Raw genomic sequence first — 7,962 nt, forward strand, 5'->3', positions numbered from 1 at the left:
TATGAATCTAAAAAGATTCTGACGCTAATTCAAAACCCTATAGCGCAAAGAAGAGAGGGAGAGACCATAGAGCAAATCGATACAGGGCTATGTTGAATAAGGGAGAGAGGTGAATCGGATGTGAAGAAAATATGTAGCAGTTGCAACTACTGAATATGAATCTAAAAAGATTCTGACGCTAATTCAAAACGCTATAGCGCAAAAAAAAGAGGGAGAGACCATAGCGCAAATCGATACAGGGCTATGTTGAATAAGGGAGAGAGGTGAATCGGAACATACTTGCTCCCCCTCATCGACGATATTCTCGTCGAAGGTCGGCGGCGGCGGTTCAAAGATGAGTTCAACCTCGTCCTCATCATCTAGGGGATGCTTCCCAAGAGAGTGGACCCATCTACCAACAGCATCAGATGCCGATGAGCGACCGATGGCCCGACCTTCGGCAATGGCCTCCGCTTCGTCTTTGGCATCCGCTGCGGCGATGATCGCCGCCATTGCGGCCATGCGTGCTGCGGTCGCGGCTCTGGACGCCTCCTCTGCGGCTAAGGCCAGCCGCGCGGCTTTCGCTTTTGCTGCGTTGACGGCGTCGGTTGGGCTCTCCATCGGTGGAATGGGAAGGGGAAGCGAAGAGAGGGTTTTTTCCTAGTCCGTGGAGAGAGGGAGAAGTGTGGACATGAAATTGATAACTGACGATATTTCAAGATTTGGGAGACATAGCACGAACGGGCAGATGACAGCGCGTGGGTGCATTACCTCATACTGCCTCTGTCCTAGAAAGAGCGTACGTGTGGGTTTTCAAGGCATATTAAGGATTTTATTATTACATTGGGAAACTGTCATCGACCATCACTTTCCTCTTCAACTTTTCCACCTCCAATGAGCTAAATGCATGTAGTAAATAAGAAAACCATATTATGCTAAATACTACTACCTCCATCCCAAAGCGTAAGGCTTATATTATTTTTAGAAGCTCAAACCATGTCAAGGTAAACTAAGATTTTACCAAAAATCATTATCATGCAAAATACAAAATTAATATCAATACATAGACAATGAATTTTTTTGGTATGGTATCTACAAAATATTATATTAGTTGATAGATTGTTCTAAATTTTCGTCAACCTTTACTCGCTTTGACTCTTAAAAAAAGACTTAGGGCTCCTTTGATTTAAAGTATAGGAAAAGCATAGGAATAGGAAAGGTTTAGGATTGAAATGGCATGTCTAATTGAATCCTATAGGAAGATGAAGTTTGTTTGATTGTAGCAAAGGAATTTTTCCATGAGGCATGAACTAATGCTTTTTTCCTATAGGAATTACACTACAAGATTCCTATAGGATTTTTTCCTATAGGATATGTTCCTATGAATCAAACAACATGTATAGGAAATTTTCCCATAGGAACCAAATCCTACACAATTCCTATGCAATTCCTTTGAATCAAAGGAACCCTTAAGCTTTGTGATGGAGGTAGTACGTACTAGTCGTGAAGAAACTATATCCCTCGTGATGAGAAAGAAATATTTTTTACTAGGAGTACCACTCTTTTGTGGACAAATTTTGAAGTGCATTGCAAAACGAGAAGTACACTCTTTTATGGACAAATTTTAACTCTACACCCATTATTTCAGGATGGAGGGAGTATAGCCCAACTTGTTTTTTTTCTTCTGGGCACTACACTGCTTTTTCCCTGTGCAATGCTTGGTTCTACCTTTTTTCTCATTGTAATGGTCACTTTAAGTCAATTTTTCCCACACACCTTTATTTTGTACTTCTCTACAGTGTTGACCGTGCTACTACTATTTGTGTTAGTGCGCCAAAAACAAAATGTTATTTTCTAAGTGCCAAATTAATCTAGGGCGTTGGTTGTGAATCGGTGAACAAAAAAGATAGCCCAAAAGAGGAACACACCAAGGTACAAAAACTAGCATATATGCATGTTTCTATGTACATATATATGACTCTGGGTTTGTAGATAAAAAAACATGCATATATGCGCTTACTATTAATATACATAAGTTTATGCTGATTCTCTTGGTTTAGGTATATATATGGTTAGGCATCACTACTAATTCAGAAAAAACAAAAATGTAACCCTTCAAGTGAAGTCATTTTAAGTGACCTAACAACTAAAATTCATATATAGGATTTGTATAGGAATTATGTAGGATTTAGATCACATGTGAATTTTCCCCACACTAGTTGTTTGATTCATAGGAACATATCCTACAGGAATCTTGCAGTGCAAATCCTATAAGAATAAAACATTAGGTCATACCTCATGGAAAATTTCCTTTGGCACAGTCAAACACAACTCATCTTCCTATATGATTCAACTAGCCATTAAATCTCAATCCTATGTTTTTCATATTTCTATGGTTTTCCCATCCTATGAATCAAAGGAGCCTTAGGGCTTATATCTTTTTTTAGAAAGGCAAACTATGTTAAGATTGGCCAAGTTTTACGAAAAACCTTTAACATGCAAAATACAAAGTTGAGTCATTTCGTTTGAATCGGAGGGAGTACATTTGACGTTATGGTACTATTTGACACCGCTTGGCACCGTATTTTTTCGAACCAAACTTCCCCCTTCATGAAGCTTTTATTTTGGGATAGAGCTTCAGTGACTTGATACATCCATATATATCTAGACAAAGTTGAGTCAATTCATTTGAATCAGAGGGAGTACATTTGACTATATGGGTACTGTTTGACAACTGCTTGGCATTGTCTTCTTTTTTGAACCAAACTGCCCCCTTCACGAAGCTTTTATTTTGGGATAGAGCTTCACTGACTTGATACTTCCAAGTCTCACAGTGACTTGGTGCCACCATCCACCATCCATCTCAGATCCAATGTATGCGATCGACTTAGAATTTAAACTAAATAATTATTATAATTGCTCAGAAATATTTCAAGAACTTCCAGTTAATCGTGCATATTTCGATTTATATTTTGGTGAAGTTTCATTCGATTTGAATCAAAGGTTTGTGAGCAAATATATACTCCCTCCGGTTCATATTAATTAACTCTAATATGGATGTACTAGACACATTTTAGTTCTAGATACATCCATATTGAAGTCAATTAATATGAATTAGAGGGAGTATTTAGTTTAAACTAGTGCTCGTATACGTAAAAAGCTCTTTAATCACAAGCTAGTCGTCCGAGTGGGATGAAATATTCACAGATTTTAGAACAAGGCATCTACATTTTACTAGATTTTTTTCATAATTTTCTGAATAATTTCTGTTTTTAGGTTCGAAATAAGAGATAGTTTGGAACGTTGGATCTCAAATGGTTGGTAGATGGTGGCACCAAGTCACAATGAGATTTGGAGACTTCAAGTCACTGCAGCTCTGTCCTTTTATTTTGACAAACTGCAGAGCCGCTGGTGCATTTATGGTTGCGTACGGCCGATGCCGATTCTTAGCAAGGAAGTTCTTCCTATAAGTAGTAGTATCCATACTCCACTCCAAGGCATGTATAAAAAAAAGAACCCATCCCGTTCTCGTTTTCCCGATCACTCTTCTCTGAAGATGGAGGAGTCCCTCTTCTTGTGCCCCCTCTGCTTGCTGCCCTTCAAACCCCCCATATCCAAGGTCGCTCCCTTCCGATTTCATTCTTAGGTTCACCTGTGAGAAATTTTAATGACAACTGATGCCACGTATGTTGTTCCGTGCAGTGCAAGGGCGGTCATATGGGCTGTCGGCGCTGCGTCGGCGAGCTTGCGCCGAACCCGTGCAAGAAGTGCGAGCAGCCGGCGAGGTTGCCGCCGTCGAATCGATCTGGGGCAAGATTGCCGCCGTCGAATCGATCTGGGGCAATGGTCAAGTGCGTCGGCTGCCAGAGCTTGGTCGCCTCCACGGAGTCCTACAAGCACTATATCGCATGCCCGCATGGTCCGTGCGGCTGCACAGAGGCCATCAATACCGGCTGCAGCTTCACCGGCCCGCCGCGGGAGCTCCTGGTACACCTCCAAGCATCCCACTCCATCCCAGTGTTTACGTTCCAGTATGGCATACCCGCCCGGTGCATAGTTCGTGTTCCAGTACAACCGCGGGGACACCTGTTCATCGGCAGTGGGGAAGAAGAGGGTAGCGTGTTCGCCATCACCGTTGGCGCGCTCGGCCCGACCACCATTGTGTCCTGTGTGTGCATCAGGTCGGCCGCGTGCTTGTTTCCGATGTACAAGGCGCAGCTGCTGGTGATTGGTCCGCCGTCGCCGGCGCCGGCTGGGACCAGTGACCTCTCGACGGACACCTTGATGGCGGTAATCGAGCCGACGAGCTCCCCGACGCCTAGCTCGATCATGTTGCAGCAGCTCACTTCTTTCCTGGTGGTGCCGCCCTGTTACGCGAAGCAGAACGGAGGGCAGCGTGTGTTGCCTATCTGCGTTTGCATCAACAAGAAGGTTATACAATAATCTTCGTTTAGTCATACTGCAATGTAGTTACTCGAAGATTGGAGGGAGTAGTTTAGTTCGAAGTAGGGTTCGTTCGGATGTATTTTGGACTTGTATAGTAGTACTACTACTCCAGAATTATTAGCTAGCTAGTTGGAGTGCTAGAATGCAGCTCGGAGTATTATAGTATTTTGGCAGTACTACTAGTATATGTATGTGACTGCAAGTTCAAACTAAAATGGAGTATTTCTTGCTAATGTTGTTCTTTTGGAGTCATCATTTTTTTTCTGAACGTGTTAACTATGCTATTGTCTAAGGATTCGTTTAGATTTCTTTGGTTGAATTCATATTTCGTCTCTTCCTAATTTGCAAAACTGCACTGTCATGGACATTCTTACAAGGTCGCTGAAGTTTCGAAGTTTCTTAATGTATACTGCGTAGGGTGTACCCCCTTAACATGGATCTGTTGCATTTTTTGGTTTTATTTTTTTTCGGCAATTTTCAGGACCATAAAATAGCACGCCTTCAGTTGAAATTTGAATTACTTTTCGAAAAGTGGCCGATACTAGCATGGAGTAGTAAAGTTTTTTTGTACTCCCTCGGTCCCACCAAAAGTGTCTCACCTTTGTTAAAATTTAGATGGATAGATGTATTTTTTTTACAAAGTTGAGACAACTTTGGTCGGACGGAGCCACGGAGTCCTAGTTGATGGCGAGAAGGTTGATGCCTTGCTAGGTTGGTGTACGTTGCAAAAAGAACAAGGTTGGTGTATTTGTTTTATTTGTTCACCATAATACTGACATGGCCATCGATTTGATTAGACAACACAAGCATGGGACGTTTCACTTATTTATTGTGGGAAGCACGATTAATGGACTGTAATGATGGGGCTACTCCTATAGTCCGTCTGCTCCTACTCGGGTGTCGGGTCACAGTCACACTCTCCTCTTTTTTTGAACACATTCACACTCTCCTCTTTTTTTGAACACATTCACACTCTCCTCTTTTTTTGAACACATTCACACTCTCCTCGAAACTGCAGTAGGCAGTATATGCATAAGAGGAGGAGCGTCTTGGTTCACCTCCGTCGTCTATCCCCACTCCGCCCAGCTTCCATAGCACGCGCCTGCGTCTCCACCATGGCGCTTTCGCGTCCTATCCAGCAGTGCCCAGTTTGAGAGCCTCTGTTCTCCAACTCAAACCCCCACCTGCCGCCATTGATCGCCATCTCTCTCCCAAAGTTCGAATCAGTAAATCTCCCAAGAAAATCCCAACCCCATTGTACCACCTGCCTCATTGCGATGTCGAAATCGAGCAGGGTCTGTGGATCTGGGCTGTTTCACAAGGTGTTTACGGAAGGCCCCCTTGAAGTGCTCATCAGCCAGTGCGACGCCATCACCACCGCGTCCCTAGTCGGTTCCTCCAAAAGTATTCTTCAGTCAGCCAAATACAGTACCACTCTGCCTGCTTCTCAGCCGTTTGGCCTTCCGTGTGTTCTCTGTTGTGACCCGGCGGATAAACCATGGGAGTTCAAGGAGGATTTGCCGGTGCACAGCAAGTGCAAACTAGTGCCGCTGGACAGGTTCTCCTATGATTGCCTAATGCCACACGGTACGGATGAGGAGCGGGCAGGCGCCAATGGAGATTGGATCGCCATGGTTGGCCCCAAAGGCAAGTGGAACCTCCTCAATGTCTACACTCATCGCAAGATTAAGCTTCCATCTTTGAGGAAGAAGTTTGAAACCACACGCAATCCACTTATATTCGAGTATCAGGGTGATGCTATTCAACTGCAGAAGATAGCTATTTGCCAAGTTCCTACAACTGCTAGGGGGTATAAAGATTTCTCCCTTGTTGCAATCTTCGACTTTGCAATTGCCTACCTCCATGGCGAATATCGTCGTACATGGATATTTCTTGAAAACCAGTTTCAGTACGGCGCCATATACTGCGATGCAATTATACATAACGGACTTGTGTTCGTCACATCGAGCTTGGAAATGTTTATGCATGGGATCCTAATCAATTTGGTAACATTTCCTCCCTATCTTTTTTATATACGTAACTTATATAGTATTTCACCTCTTATTTGTTGAACTGTCTTGGCATCTTTTGGCTTAAAGGAATTCCATAGGCGCACACCATAACCCTCTTGTGGTATGGACATATATAGAATTTAACATCTATAGGAATTTTAGTATGGTCTAATGTGCATGTTGTTCCGTAGGAAAAAGGCCCCCTAGTAATTAAGTTTCTTTATTATTACTCCCTGGAAAATTTAAGGTAGAGTAGAAATAGAATCAATAAAGGTGCCATGCAATATTGATAAAGACTTTCATTTGTTTATATTCCCCCGGTTCTAGAGAATAAGGAGTACTATATTCAAACCATCTAAAATTTGGACCAATATTTTGGGGAACATGTTTTAAATCCATATGAAGTTTTACCAAGATGTTCGAAATATATTTCAAACCATCTTATGTTCGACCATGATTTTATAAAGTACTAGTATTGGCATCTACAATATCAAATCAATATCACTAGTAGATAAATCATGAAATATATTTTCATGTGACGTGTTCTTTCCTTTTTCAAGGTCCTATAGTGCTCCCTGCTCCATTCCTTCCGTGGACGGCTGGATTTGATGGCGATGATGATTTTGACTCTAATAGTCGTACGTGGTGGCTGGCAAGATCTCAAGATCGTTCTAGACTTCTCCTGGTCTATGCACGTGGCGTAATGGATTTTGACGCTGACGGTGCTCCAACTTATTATGATAGTACCCCTTCTGTCCATTGCGGTCGCGCTGTTCACAGCTATTCGGGGTATACCTGCTTTGTATTCTCGAATGACACTAGTCGGTTACTTCCAGCCAACCCGTGGGAAAGGGTTACTAATCTTGGAGACTATTCTATGTTCCTTGGGTTGAACTATCCGATTTTCATGCCAGTGGGTGGTGCAACATTTCCCCCAGGATATTTGAAAAAAAAGAAACTGCATCTACACCATGCCTCAGGCCATTGGCTCTAAGTTTGACACATCACATCAAGAAATTTCCCGCTTCAGTCTAAATGGCGAAGACCACCAAAGCATCTCTTTCTCAAGCAGAGGTCCAGGGGCCAACTGGCATACGGGGTTTTGGTTAATCCCAAGCTACACCAACGCGCTGGACTGGAACAAAGACAATCAGAGTTAGGGATATTTATGTAATAGTAGGATCATACTACTAGCTAGCTCAGTTAGTCTTGACTCCTATTTAACTATTTATAGCTAATGTACTTAGGTGATAAATTGATGCTATTTGCATGAACCCAGGTGCTTCTTGTAATTTGATCAAATACGGTCTATACACATGCATGGTTGTTTGGCTGTTTCAGTGTCCCTAGAGGCATACATATATACTGTTATTTAGCAATCTTTATTACAGTACAAAGGTCTTAACCTCATGGTTCACAGAAAGTATAAACGTAGATCAGCCATCTAAACATAGAAGACATTCTAGTGTATGATTCTTACATATACACATCAACATCCTATCAGAAAATCTTAATGTGAATTGTA

The sequence above is a fragment of the Lolium perenne genome, chromosome 7, assembly GCF_019359855.2.
Source record: "Lolium perenne isolate Kyuss_39 chromosome 7, Kyuss_2.0, whole genome shotgun sequence".
NCBI lineage: Eukaryota > Viridiplantae > Streptophyta > Magnoliopsida > Poales > Poaceae > Lolium > Lolium perenne.